The sequence below is a fragment of the Chrysemys picta genome, chromosome 14, assembly GCF_011386835.1.
Source record: "Chrysemys picta bellii isolate R12L10 chromosome 14, ASM1138683v2, whole genome shotgun sequence".
Taxonomy (NCBI): Eukaryota; Metazoa; Chordata; order Testudines; family Emydidae; genus Chrysemys; species Chrysemys picta.
In genome coordinates, this window is record NC_088804.1 from 17,907,247 (window position 1) to 17,922,411 (window position 15,165).

A 15,165-nucleotide genomic window follows, 5' to 3' on the forward strand; every position below is an offset into this window, starting at 1 on the left:
TAATTATACTTTTACACTTGACTTGCCGTTTATACTTTCTATTTTCCTCATTAGGATTTGACTTCCAGTATGTAAAGGATGCCTTTTTGCCTCTAACCACCTCTTTTACTCTCTTGTTTAGCCACAGTGGCACTTTTTGGGTCCTCTTACTACGTTTTGTTAATTTGGAGCATACATTTAATTTGAGCCTCTATTATGATGTTTTTAAAAAGTTTCCCTGCAGCTTTAAAAAGTTTCCATGGAGGCTTTTCACTCTTGTAGCACTGTACCTTTTAATTTCCATTTAACTAGCTTCCTCATTTTTGTGTAGTTCCCCTTTCTGAAGTTAAATGCTACTGTGGTGGGATTCTTTGGTATTTTCCCTACCAACAAGGAAGTTACATTTAATTACATTATGGTCGCTATTACAGAGCAGTTCAGCTATATTCAGATCTTGGGTCAGATCCTGTGCTCCATTTAGGACTAAATCAAGAATTCCCTCTTCTCTTGTGGGTTCCAGGACTAGCTGTTCCAAGAAGCAGTCATTAATGGTGTATAGAAACTTCATCTCAGCATCTCATCCTGTGGTGACATGTACCCAGTCAATATGGGGATAGTTGAAATCCCCCAGTATTATTGAGTTTTCTATTATTATAGCCTCTCTAATCTCTTGGATTATTTCACAATCACCATCACCATCCTGATCAGTTGGTCAGTAGCATATTCCCATTGCTATATTCTTATTATCTGAGAATGGAATTTCTATCTACAGAGATTCTGTGGATCAGTTTGATTCATTTAATATTTTTATTACATTTGGCTCTTTGCTTTCTTTCACATATAGTACCCCACCTGCATGACCTACTCTGTCATCCCTATATATTTTGTACCCTGGTATTACTGTTTCCTATTGATTATCATCATTCCACCAAGTTTCTATGATGCCTATTATATCAATATCCTCATTTAATAACAGGCACTCAAGTTCACCCATTTTTTAGCATTTGTACACAAGTATTCACAAAATTTGTCACTTTTTAGTTGTCTACCATTATGTGATGTTATTGAATGAGACTCTTATTCATTTGATTGTTTCTCTTCACTTCCTACCTGTATTTATCAACTTCAATCCTCTCCCCTTTACTATGATATAGAGAAGTGATGCCCAATAGGCAGCCAGCAGGCTAAATGTGGTCTGCCAAGGCTTCATGTGTGACCCGCTAGCTCACCTTAAAAAAAAAAGTTTACAATTAAATTAATGAACAAGTGATGCACTGCCTATCATTTGCCTATGACTTCCTTAATAAGTAACTTCCTGGCAGTGCTTAATTTGTAATGAAAGAGGTGCCAGGGCTCAGCCCCTGCACAAATAAAGCACTGGCTGGATGGCTGGAGAGCAGCAGATGCTGGCCTGGCACCCAGTTCTGAAGGCAGCACCGCAGGTTCCCCAGTTCCTAATAAACGTAAAACTCCCTCCACCACCATCTCATCTGTGCATTGAGACCCTGCCGTTCTGCGCAGGGCTGGCTCCAGGCACCAGCGCAGGAAGCAGGTGCTTGGGGCGGCCAACGGAAAGGGGCGGCACGTCCGGGTCTTTGGCGGCAAGTCCCTCAGTCCCTCTCGGAGGGAAGGACCGGCTGCCGAATTGCTGCCGAAGAATGAAGCAGTGCGGTAGAGCAGCCGCCGAAGTGCCGCCGATTGCGGCTTTTTTTTTTTTTTCCCCTTTCTCTTCGCTGCTTGGGGCGGCAAAAAACCTGGAGCCGGCCCTGGTTCTTCCTGTCTAACTCTCCCGGAGCATGGAACTGGAAGCATTTCAGAGAATGCTACCATGGAGGTGCACTATTTAATATAGTTATTGTAAAAGACATGGTTCAGTTTTAAGGTAGAACAGTAACTAAATTGTAAACTTGGTTTGTTCGCTGGATTCTTCACAGGGTTTGGTTTGGATTTGTTAAGTGTAGTAAAACCACAATAAGAATGTATTTTTTTACTTTTTGTGCCTGATCTAAAACAAGAGTTCTGATGAGATGTTAACTAGACTGAATGGTGAATTTGTCAACTAGTACGTTCATCAGCCAATATCAGAAAATATTGGTTTCCTGAATATTAAGGAGCACACATGGCAAAACAGGGTTAGAGCATTGTGAGGACAACGACTCCAGTGCACTGTCACACAGGGAATTTGTGTTGCTTCAGATACAAATGAAGTAGTAAGTGATTCCACTAGCAGCCTCCTTGAAAACTGCGGAAATCCCTTTGACTCTCTGGGAAACACCAGACAGGACTATTATAGAAACTTTCACATTCCTCAGGTACAATTAAATCCATGTCACCCAAAGTTAGGGCCCTCCACTGTAATGCCCCCTTCTCAATTGCCCACGTGATGTACTGTGCAGTTTTATGAGCGGAGTGGTACTTGGCTTTGGTGTGACTGACAGGAATGCGGCTTTCAGAGCGTGCAGTGCCCAAGTGGTAACACTGCCACTGCGTGTGCGCCTCGTAAGTGCTGTCTACCTGCCTCGGTCACAGAACAGCATAGATTCCCTGGTGTAGAACTATGTAATAATGGTTAGTGTGACCTGATTCCTTCTGGTTGGTCCAGAGCTTTGCTACAAAGAGATTCCTCTATGTGCTCGTTTGTTCTGCTCTCTTTTTCAGCATATGATTAATCTTGTCTGTCTGCATATTGCTAACTCACTAAACTCCCATAGTCGCTATACTATGACCTTCCCAGATTGTAGCCAAGAGCAAGCATCTCAAGAGGGTCCTCTCTGCTGCTGAGGGGAGGAGGATGGGCATTGATCTGCCTCTGTCATGTTACATGCTTGTTTGAAGCAACTTAGTTATTTATAATATTTTGATGTTTCCGACAGACGCCAGGAAAGTGCCATAATACATAAACATATTTAGTTTGTATATATAAAAATAAAGCAACCCAGCATATCCTATCCCATCCCTACTGCAGACATGGAAGGCCAAGAAGTCATCCCTGATGTTACTCAACTGAATTAGCTTCAATAATATTATCTGGGAATAGATTTGTTCCATCATGAGGTGCAGTTGTAGGTTGATAATAGGCCAAACCCCAGGTTAAATCCTGACTCCAGTGAGGACGCAATGGCAAAATTCCCATCAACTTCAGTGGGGCCAGGATGTCACCCCTGGGGTTCTGTCTGGAGATCAGTTCAGGATAGGGCAATAGTTACCAAAATGTACAGCTACAAAGCAACCTTACAAGTAAATAATACTGTAGCGAATTCAGTTGATAGTTGATACTACTGGAACTAGATAGTCCTTGGGGTCCAAAAGCTTTAATAATTACTATTACAAAGTAATGTGTGTGTTTCCATCAGCAGATGAAGTCTATTTGTTATTTTGTATTGAGCAATGGGTACTACACTGTATTTTACGAAGACATTGCAAACTGCTTTAAGCCTCACCTCTAAGGTAAGAATACCTTTGTGATGTCAGTAAATATTATCCCCATTTTATAGATGAGGAAACTGATGCAAAGAAGTTATTACCTATGGACACCCAAGAAATGTGTGGCTGAGCCAGAAATAACACCTTAGCCACAAGACCACTACTTTGTGCTCCATCATGAAACCAAGATTATAGAAAACTTCATAAATTGTTGAATTAATCCATAGTACCATACCAAGCCATCGCCTATATTACTTTTGTTGACTCCATCAGGTCATCACGGTGTATGTGCAGAGCATTCAGCACACATTCATATCCATAATTACTGCTCCTGCCATGTATTATTGGATGAGTTTTGTTATCTAATGCTGGCTATTTTGGTTGTTATTCCAAACGTACTTAGAATCACATTTTATACAGTGAAGTATCACAGCTCAACTTGTGACAATTCAAAAGTTCATACGGATTCCATTATTTTTTAGTAAACAACAAGTTACTTAATAACATTACTTTAAAAATTTCACTGCCTTGGAACAACTGCTAACCTGTAGTGGAAAACAACAGCCATGTACACAGAATAAACTATATCTATTTACTTTATATCTGGTTCTCACTCTAAAGTTATTGCCAAGAACAGACACACACCACACATTTCAAATCCTAGAGTTAAAATTCTTAGAAGTATTATTAGTTGCTTTGGTTGGCAATGCAACAAAATATACCTCCAACATTCAGGTAACTGGATATGGTATTAGTGAGAGCAATTTGCTGAACACAGGCTTTTGTGCACAAACTATGTTACAGTACTCCATGGTATCGCTAATAAATATTGTAAGCTTTAGCCATTAGAGTATGTGTGCGTGTCAAATCCTGGCTTCATTTTTAAATGCCTCATACACTGGAAAAACCTCACGTTAGGGGATTTCGATCCAACAATTTTGTTTTAATTGAGAAGAAAAATGTGTTACTGGACTAATGATTCTTTATAAAGACTCCTCTGTGAAGTGATTCAGGAAACGTGAACATATTGACAAAGTAATGACATTTTGGAGAAAGAAAGAAAAGTTAGGAAATAATAACAAGGGGAAGGAAAACTGGGCAAGGCTGCTTTACCACTTGGTACTTGAGTATATTGTGGAGGGGTTGTGAGCCTGAGGTTGCTTTGAGACTTCCATTACTTTTAAGTGCTTCCATAAAATTCCACAGTAGGCAGGACACTTCTGCAGGTTAAGCGTGTTTTCGCTCGCTCTCTCTCCGCTCTCCAAGACTCTTTCATTACAAGATTCCTGCCAGGACTTTTCTCACAGCTTTCACCCTCTTATTCTAAGTAGCTAGGGTTCACCCTCTGCTGAACAGAGGCACTCTGCTCCTTTCCTATTGTAGCACAGTCCTTGGTGTTCTCTTCACTAAAACTCAAACTTTGTTGCAAAGAACAGTATTTCCCCAATTCACTTCTCACCTTCATTAGCTCCTGACCACCATGCCCTGCTTCCTGATTTGAACACCAAGATCACGCGGGGTAGAAATACAAGGGCAACTCTACCACTGCAACTGACATTTCCTATGAGTAAAGCTCCGCATTTGTCATGGAGATCACGGATTCCGTGACTTTCCATGACCTCTGTGACTTCTACAACGGTCAGTGCGCCTGGCTTGGGGGTCACCCTGAGGTGAGGTGGGGCCCCCAAGCCAGGCCCCCCCATGACATGCGTCTGACGAAGTGGGCATTCACCCACGAAAGCTTATGCTCCAATACATCTGTTAGTCTTTAAGGTGCCACAGGACTCTTTGTTGCTTTTTACTTATGTAGCAGTAAATCCCAGCAGGTCTGACAAACTCTTTACATCCAATACACTTGTCAAAATATTTATCCAGTGTCTTGTAAGGTATCACATGAAAACCACTGATACACTGGTCATGAATATCATTGTATTATGTATGTATGGGCTGTGTATAAAAAGTGGTGTGTGTGTGCTGGAAATATGTTCTTAAAATATGCAATTAACCTACCAACTCTAGACAAAGGAATGTGGATTTACCTATCTGCATGGACCAAGTTAACAGGCAGATGAGAAAACAGCATAGCTTGACAATGACAGAACGTTTGAATCCAAAAGTAAACAAAGTGATCAAACCATTGGAAAAGTCAAGGTGACCAGAGGATGAAGAAGGGGCTTGGCACCTGCACCCTGAAGAACATACAGCAGGGGAGAGGAACTTTGTCTGGATTTACATTTCAAAGAATACATTTCAAAGATTTTCTGAACTATACGAGGGGAAAATGAGACATCTTTTTTAATCCATCACTTAGGGGACAAAAGAATCAGCATACTTGATTCTGTGAATGGTGACTCACCCTTCCTGAGGGTCTGAAGATGCGGATAGCTTGATGTGAGAGAGAAAGCGGCTTAGACAAAGATTGTAGCTTGCTGAAGTTAAGTTTTAGATGCTAGAAAGTGTGCTATTTGTGTTTTGTGTGTAACCATACTTGTCTCCTTTTCTCTTGCTTAGTATCACTTAAATCTATGTTCTTTATTAATAAATTTATTCTTAGTTTTACTATAAACTATCTCAGTGTTGTATATAAAAGTAAAGTATGGGTTCTCAGCTAAACTAATGGGCTAGTGTGTGTATGTCTATTTGGAGGAAGCAGACTTGGTAATTTTTGTGTGTATTCAGTGAGAGGGACTGGACTCTGCAGAGAGATGTCTTTGGGGGTACTCAGTAACTGTGGATAACTGAATGTTACCTGCAAGGCACTGTCAAGACTGGCAGTTTGCTGGTGAGGCAGACAGACTGGTGTGGCAAGGAGCTGACATACAGACTTTAAATTCTAGCAAAGCTCTCTTGCTGAGGCAGAGGGGTAATATAGTGGCTTAAAGTTCTGGGCATGCCCAGGAAGTGTCACACTGACATATATGGCCAGTTGGGATAGATGGGGTCTAACTCCCTTAGAAGCAGAAAGGTTTGGAAGGTAATTTATTGTATGTAGCCATCTCAGGGTGCGATGCGAAACCATCAGGATGTGCAGAATAACTTCTGCTGTTGTGGAGCTCAAGTTGCCTGCTGATATCCTGAAAGTTATGTGCTATGGAAACTACTGGCCTTCAGGATTTAGCCATTAAGTTCTAATACACCTCTACCCCGATAGAACATGAATTTGGATATAACGCGGTAAAGCAGCACTCCAGGGGGCGGGGCAGCGCACTCCGGCGGATCAATGCAAGTTTGATATAACGCGGTTTCACCTAAAATGTGGTAAGATTTTTTGGCTCCTGATGACAGCATTATATCGGGGTAGAGGTGTATTTTGGCAAAGTTGGAGTCAACATGTGCAGAAATCAAACCTGAGCAAAGACCATTTTTCTTCCATCTTAAAAAGATTTTGTTTTAAAAGGATAAATTAATATTATACATAAAAATTGCCTATACTATTAGCTTTAATTCTGGGAAAATCTTTCAATTTCCTGAAACACATGCTTGCCAGTAATTGTTCCCTAGGTCATGAGACACATGGTACATAACATGGTGTTCTATTTCCCAGAAGAGCTGGAGAAATATATTATCATGAGTTTGCCATGACATGTATTGCTTGAGCTGTGGGTGTAGACAGTCTCAAAATTTGTTGATTAAAAAAAGTTATTGCTCCTCTGTGTTTGCAATAACTTACATGATCACCATTTGTTTTCTATTTTTAGCTATGGATGTTTTATTTTTTACAGCTGGAGGGGCTTTACTGGCTACAATTATCTCAGCCACTTAAATTTGCACAGCTCCTCAAACTTGAGAATGGTTTATTGCCTGCATAGACTGAGGGGTCAAATTCTATTCCGAGTTATAACAATATAAATCTGAAGACAATCAATTGAAGCCAAGGGAGTTATTCCATATTTAGAGTGGTGCAACCGAGTGAAATATGGTCATGGAGCTCATACGACAGGGCCCAGTTCTGCAGCCTACAGGCAAACCACCAAGAGACTGGAGAGGAGAATGGATGCAACAAAGCTATAGGAGGTATTGTTTCTTAAAGAAGAGGACCCAAGTTGAAACTAAAGAAAAGACTTGTCATTTAAAGAAGTTAAGGAAAGAGTCTGTGCCAGACAATAATAGAAGATCCAACTGAAACAATACAAAATAATAATACATAATTCTTAGATAAACATTTAGAAGAAACAAATATGACAGGGGGCAAATATTAGTTAGGCAGAGGCTCCTATATCCAACCTATGTTTTCAATGTTTTTTGATTCACAGAAGCAAAAAATTTTCTCTCTGCAAGAAAGCTGACAGGTATTAATAAGAGCAGTGTACCTCATGAGCGGCATTGAAAATATACTATTAGAAATATCCTCTTTGAATTCACTTTATATTGAACATGATGACTAACATGTCTAGCAGAAAACGAATCTGAAAGCAGCCAGTAACAGCTTTTGCTCTGCTTCTGAAGTGTGAATGTAAACCTAGGCTAACAAAGCCTCAAAATAAAATCATTATTCATGCTAAATGATTACATCTGTCATTTATTTACATTTTTGAAAACCTACGTCGTAATTAAGATGCTGATAACATAATTACTAGCAAAAAAGCAAGCTTCTCAGTTAATGTTAGCATATTATAGATCTCTAGGGTGCTTTTACAGAAAACAAAGATGCTTTTGCTTAAGAGCTAGCCATGAAAGAAACATTTCCCAGGCAATTATGAAATTCCTAACTCTTTAAAAATCTGATTGGTACCACAAAATCTATTCAATACAGAAAGGAATGAAATTTGAAATCAAAGGCAGATAATCTATATTGAAAAAGTGTAGCTTTCAATCAAGCTCCCAGTAGATTTGGCGGGTGGGGGGTGATTATAGTTTGCCTAAAGCAGGGTAAACATCTCTGCATCTGAATAGAACAGAACAAATAAACCAAAATAAAAAAAACAGAACCTGACTGGTAACGTCAGGTCTCATGACCAATCTCAATGATTAATTATGCCAGTGCTAAAATACTAGGGATGAGATCCCTGATGCACATTAAGGCTCCAATGATCTCCACAGAGACTGAATGTGGGGCTCTATATGAGCTAATGACATACTTTATAAAGACCCCCATTCAAAAAAGCAGAAGAGGTACAGCTAGTTGAAATTTCTCAATAAAAAAAAATTTCCCAACAAAATTTAGAGTTTTGTTGAACTCAAAAATTTTTGCAGGAAAATACTGATTTCAACTACAATCTTCTCATTGGACAATGTAAACAATGTTTCAAATTGATGTTTCAATTCAAAGTTGACACTGACACCAAAAATGTAAAGTCAACATTTCAAAATTCAATGTTTCATTTTAATTCAAAGTATTGACAGTTTTTATCTCCACATTTCCAAATAATTTTTGGAGCTTTTCATTCCATGGGAATTTTAACATTTCAACTTTTTGACTCTATTTAGGACATGTCAAATCATTGACATTTCCCTCAAGATGGAAATTCCATTTTCTAAATAGCTCAAATCAAAGCCAATGGAATTTAAACAAATACTACAGTGTGGTCTTGAATAAGGATGAATTTAAGCATATGCATAATTCCCTTCCTAAATCAGGGCCATAATGTGCACCAGTACTCCCTTAGCCCTTTCCACACAGTCTTTCAGTAAAAGACTCCATCACACCCGCCTTTTTGTTGTGCCATTACACTGTGCCAGCATTTTTAGCTGTGCACTTTGAGCTTCATGAAAAACGCAGTGTGAAATGTACAGCACAAGCACAGAATGGTGACATATGTTGGGTTCATAACAACCATATCCAACCAAATTTTCCTCAGAACACTCAAAGGAAATGCTTCTCAGTTAGGACCATTTTTGTGCAATATTTAACATATTAGCTGCAGAGCCAATACAAACAGATTGCATGGAGATTTCCCCCCACATTTATTTTTATTTATATATATATATATAAATAAATAAAATATGGGGTTGCCATCTTTCTAATCGCAGAACACCGAACACCCTTGCCCCGCCTCCTGCCCCTTCCCTAAAGCCCCACCCCTAGCTGCCCATTCTCCAAGGGCCCCCCCGCTCACTCTATCCCCCTTCCCTCTGTCGCTCACTCTCCCCCACCCTTGCTCACTCACTCATTTTCACCAGGCTGGGGTTAGGATGTGAGAGGGGATGAGGGCTTCGGATGGGGGTGCAGGTTCTGGGATGGAGCCAGGGATGAAGGGTTTGGGGTACAAGAGGGGGCTCTGGGCTGGGGGCCAAGGGATTCAGAGTGTGGGAGGGGGCTCCAGACTGAGGCAGGGAGTTGGAGTGTGGGAGGGGATATGGGCTCTGGGGTAGGGCCAGAAAAGAGGGGTTCAGAGTGTGGGAGGGGGATCCCTGCTGGGGCAGGGAGTGAGGGCTCTGGCTAGGGGTGCAGGCTCTGATATGGGGCTGGGGATGAGGAGTTTGAGGTGCAGGAGGGGGCTCCGGGCTGGAGCTGAAGGGTTTGGAGTGCGGGAGGGGGCTCAGGGCTGGGGCAAGGGTTAGGGCGCAGGAAGAGGTTTGGGGCATGGGCTCCATGCGACGCTTACCTCAGGCGCCTCCCAGGAAGTGGCCAAAATTTCCGGCTCCTAGACAGAGGTGCGGCAGGCAGCTCTGCGCACTACCCCCGTCCACAGGCACTGCCCTTGCAGCTCCCATTGGCCGCGGTTCCCAGCCAATAGAAGCTGCAGAACCATTGCTTGGGGCAGGGCAGCACACAGAGCCCCCATGGCCACCTCTGCGCCTAAGAGCTGGACATGCTGGCCGCTTCCAGGAGCCCTGCTGCGCCACTGACCGGACTTTTAGCAGCCTGTCCAGCGGTACTGACCAGTGTCACCAAGGTCCATTTTCAACCAGGCATTCCTGGCAACCCTAGCCCTCATACTTCAAAATATCAGATCTGTCTCATCTCCAACTTTTCACAAATATTTATCTTTTGGCAGAGACCAAGCCTAGAAAATTTGAGCGTGACAGGGGAGAGAATGAATACCGAGTTTTACAATGGAAAATTTACACAGTTTTATGCTGCTGGTCCATCCAAATTATAGCCACCCAAAACTCATTTTCATGGAGATCTTCAATTCATTCTTGAAATCACTTTCAAACAGATTTGCTCTGTCATATGCATGTGCTCATCCCACTGACTTCCATGGGTAGAACAGAACAGAAGAGAATTTGGCCCTAACCAGCAAACCCACATTCACATACGACATACTCGCACAGCTCTATTGAGACATAGCATACTGTTAAATGCTTGTGAATTACAGTCTTGTATTCCCTTTTTTTTAGCCACATTGAATAACTATATTGTTAACCAAGCTATAAGTATGGAAAAGACAAAACTAAGCTAAATAAATATAGATTGAATTCTTGAAGCTTTCAGATCCTTCATTGGAAGTGCCATCAAAAAGGTTATTTCCCATAAAAAAATATATACCAAGATAAAAAAATACTTTAAAATAATTAAAACTGGCAAAAAGATTGTACACCTGACAATGGTCCTGATTCTTACATTTTTTAAAGTTTAAAGTGGTAGAAAAAATCAGAAGAAAAACATCAATATCTAGAATGTCACAGAGTATAGAGAGCATAGTTCATCAACATATATAAATCAACAGCTGTTTACAAAGTATTTATCCAGACTCTAGCAGATATTATGATGAAGGGACAAACCTATGAAAAATACCTAAAAAGCTGGGGAGGAGAAGAGAGGACAGTATCAGTGGTATGTAGCAAAACTGTAATTTGCAGATGCAACTAAAGTACAAGTTAAAATTTGTTACTATATGCTGTACTAATGTGTGTATATTATATAAAAGATTATATTCTATATAATGTTATAATATATTGTCCTTCCCCACACAGAGGAAGATCAGTGAATACATGCATTGCTTACAACCCCTGAATTCTTCATTTGCTTCGAAACTGTGCCTTACTGTGCTTCTCCAATCAAGCAGTCTGTGTGGCTTTAGGGGACACAATGCTATCTCACATGTAAAAGCTGAATACTCCAAACCAGCAAATTAATTTTTGATTTAATTATTTTTAACACTTCTGGGTTTTCCACTACCAACAACAGTGTTTGATATCCCCATATCCAAGGGGAATCCTAACCATCTGAGGCTTTTGAGAACACAAATTTAATAAGTATATATAAGATGCTACTGCAGCATATGCTCAACAAAAGAGTAAAATATTATTTCTGAATCGATCTAGTTTGCTGGTATGAGGCATATGAGTAAAGCTGTAATGAAAAGAAAGCCCACTAGCCAGAAGATGCAAGAAAGTCTGATTAAAAGCTGGCAACAGGCACAAATCATCCGTTTTAAGGCCCCAACATTTAATTGTGGGCTTAGGTCCTATTGAAGTTAATGGGACTTAATCACATGCTTAATTGAGTATTTTGCTGATTAAGGATGGACTGCAGATTCAGGGCCACAGTTTCCTAGGGTCCGATTTTCAAAAGTATTAAGGCACCTAAAGAGGCTGATGGGTGCCTCAGCTGGTTAGGTTCTTAACTCTCATTGATTTCAATGGAATTTCAATGCAAATTAGGTGCCTAACCTGCTTAGTTATTTTTGAAAATCCCACTAGGCACCTATCTGAAAGTTTAGGTACCTAAATACCTTTGAAAATCTGACCCCTAATTCCTTTTATATGCAGACTATTCTCACTGTTGTCTTCCATATATACTATTTCAGTGTAATAATAAATGCTCTCTAAAATGCAGATAGACATTCAGACCTTAATAGTGGGTCAAAGATGGTTTAATATGGCATTAAATATGTGGAGTCAAACTCATTAAGACTTTCAGTGGCTTTGCTGAATTCAGGGGGGTGCAGGCTCCAGCTGGGGGTGTGGGCTCTGGGGTGGGGTCGGGGACGAGGGGTTTGGAGTACAGGAGGGGGCTCCGGGCTGGGGCAGGGAGTTGTTGTGTTGGGGAGGTGTTCAGGGTGTGGGGTTCTGGTGGCACTTACCGCAGCTCTCAGGAAGCAGTCGCCTGGTCCCTTCAGCCCCTAGGTGCATGGGCGGCCAGGGAGGCGCCGCATGCTGCCCTCACGCCTGCAGGCGCTGCCCCTCACAAGTCCCATTGGTCGCAGTTCCCGGCCAATGGGAGCTGCGGAGCCAGCACTAGGGGTGGAGGCAGCGCGTGGAACTCCCTGGCCAACCATGTGCCTGGGGCCACAAGCACCTGGCAGCCACTTTCGGGAGCCACATGGAATTAGGGAAGGCAGGGAGCCTACATTAGCCCCAGGCCCCCCATGTACCCCCAGCTGGACTTTTAAGGGTCTGGTCAGCAGTGCTGACTGGAGCTGCCAGGGCCCCTTTTCAACTGGGCGTTCCGCACGAAAACCGGATGCTTGGCAACTCTATTGAGGTCCCATATAAGCACCAAAGACACAGTAGGGCCTACATATAAAAGACTACATATAAAAGACTACATATAAAAGACTGGCTGTATTTTAAAGAATCCTTATTGAGGTTGCAGGAACAAACCATCCCGATGTGTAGAAAGAATAGTAAATATGGCAGGCGACCAGCTTGGCTAAACAGTGAAATCCTTGCTGATCTTAAACGCAAAAAAGAAGCTTACAAGAAGTGGAAGATTGGACAAATGACCAGGGAGGAGTATAAAAATATTGCTCAGGCGTGCAGGAGTGAAATCAGGAAGGCCAAATCACACTTGGAGTTGCAGTTAGCAAGAGATGTTAAGAGTAACAAGAAGGGTTTCTTCAGGTATGTTAGCAACAAGAAGAAAATCAAGGAAAGCGTGGGCCCCTTACTGAATGAGGGAGGCAACCTAGTGACCGAGGATGTGGAAAAAGCTAATGTACTCAATGATTTTTTTGCCTCTGTCTTCACGAACAAGGTCAGCTCCCAGACTGCTGCACTGGGCAGTACAGCATGGAGAGAAGGTGACCAACCCTCTGTGGAGAAAGAAGTGGTTCGGGACTATTTAGAAAAACTGGACGTGCACAAGTCCATGGGGCCGGATGCGCTACATCCGAAGGTGCTAAAGGAGTTGGCGGGTGAGATTGCAGAGCCATTAGCCATTATTTTTGAAAACTCATGGCGATCGGGGGAGGTTCCAGATGACTGGAAAAAGGCTAATGTAGTGCCTATCTTTAAAAAAGGGAAGAAGGAGGATCCGGGGAACTATAGGCCAGTCAGCCTCACCTCAGTCCCTGGAAAAATCATGGAGCAGGTCCTCAAGGAATCAATTATGAAACATTTAGAGGAGAGGAAAGTGATCAGGAACAGTCAGCATGGATTCACGAAGGGGAAGTCGTGCCTGACTAACCTAATTGCCTTCTATGATGAGATAACTGGCTCTGTGGATGAGGGGAAAGCAGTGGATGTGTTATTCCTTGACTTTAGCAAAGCTTTTGATACGGTCTCCCACAGTATTCTTGCCGCCAAGTTAAAGAAGTATGGGCTGGATGAATGGACTGTAAGGTGGATAGAAAGCTGGCTAGATCGTCGGGCTCAACGGGTAGTGATCAATGGCTCCATGTCTAGTTGGCAGCCGGTTTCAAGCGGAGTGCCCCAAGGGTCGGTCCTGGGGCCGGTTTTGTTTAATATCTTTATTAATGATCTGGAGGATGGTGTGGACTGCACTCTCAGCAAGTTTGCAGATGACACTAAACTAGGAGGCGTGGTAGATACACTAGAGGGTAGGGATCGGATACAGAGGGACCTAGACAAATTAGAAGATTGGGCCGAAAAAAACCTGATGAGGTTCAACAAGGACAAGTGCAGAGTCCTGCACTTAGGACGGAAGAATCCCATGCACTGCTACAGACTAGGGACCGATTGGCTAGGTAGCAGTTCTGCAGAAAAGGACCTAGGGGTCACAGTGGACGAGAAGCTGGATATGAGTCAACAGTGTGCTCTTGTTGCCAAGAAGGCTAACGGCATTTTGGGCTGTATAAGTAGGGGTATTGCCAGCAGATCGAGGGACGTGATCGTTCCCCTTTATTCGACATTGGTGAGGCCTCATCTGGAATACTGTGTCCAGTTTTGGGCCCCACACTACAAGAAGGATGTGGAAAAATTGGAAAGAGTCCAGCGGAGGGCAACAAAAATGATTAGGGGTCTGGAGCACATGACTTATGAGGAGAGGCTGAGGGAACTGGGATTGTTTAGTCTCCAGAAGAGAAGAATGAGGGGGGATTTGATAGCAGCCTTCAACTACCTGAAGGGGGGTTCCAAAGAGGATGGAGCTCGGCTGTTCTCAGTGGTGGCAGATGACAGAACAAGGAGCAATGGTCTCAAGTTGCAGTGGGGGAGGTCCAGGTTGGATATCAGGAAAAACTATTTCACTAGGAGGGTGGTGAAACACTGGAATGCGTTACCTAGGGAGGTGGTGGAGTCTCCTTCCTTGGAGGTTTTTAAGGCCCGGCTTGACAAAGCCCTGGCTGGGATGATTTAGCTGGGAATTGGTCCTGCTTTGAGCAGGGGGTTGGACTAGATGACCTCTTGAGGTCCCTTCCAACTCTGATATTCTATGATTCTATGATTCTATGACTACTCAACCCAAAATGGATTTTCTCGGGCATTGAATGGTTCTGACACATGAAAGAAAAAAAAAAGAAGAATCCTGCAGAATTTGAATTATTCATTATTTGTTATGGGCTGACATGCCCAGCAGTATACAAGCCACAAAAATAAAGACAGTCCCTTCCCCAAAGAGCTTACACACATGGAGGACACACATAGAAATCAAGAGGAGGAATTAGCATGATTTTGGGGGGCTTCCAGGAACAA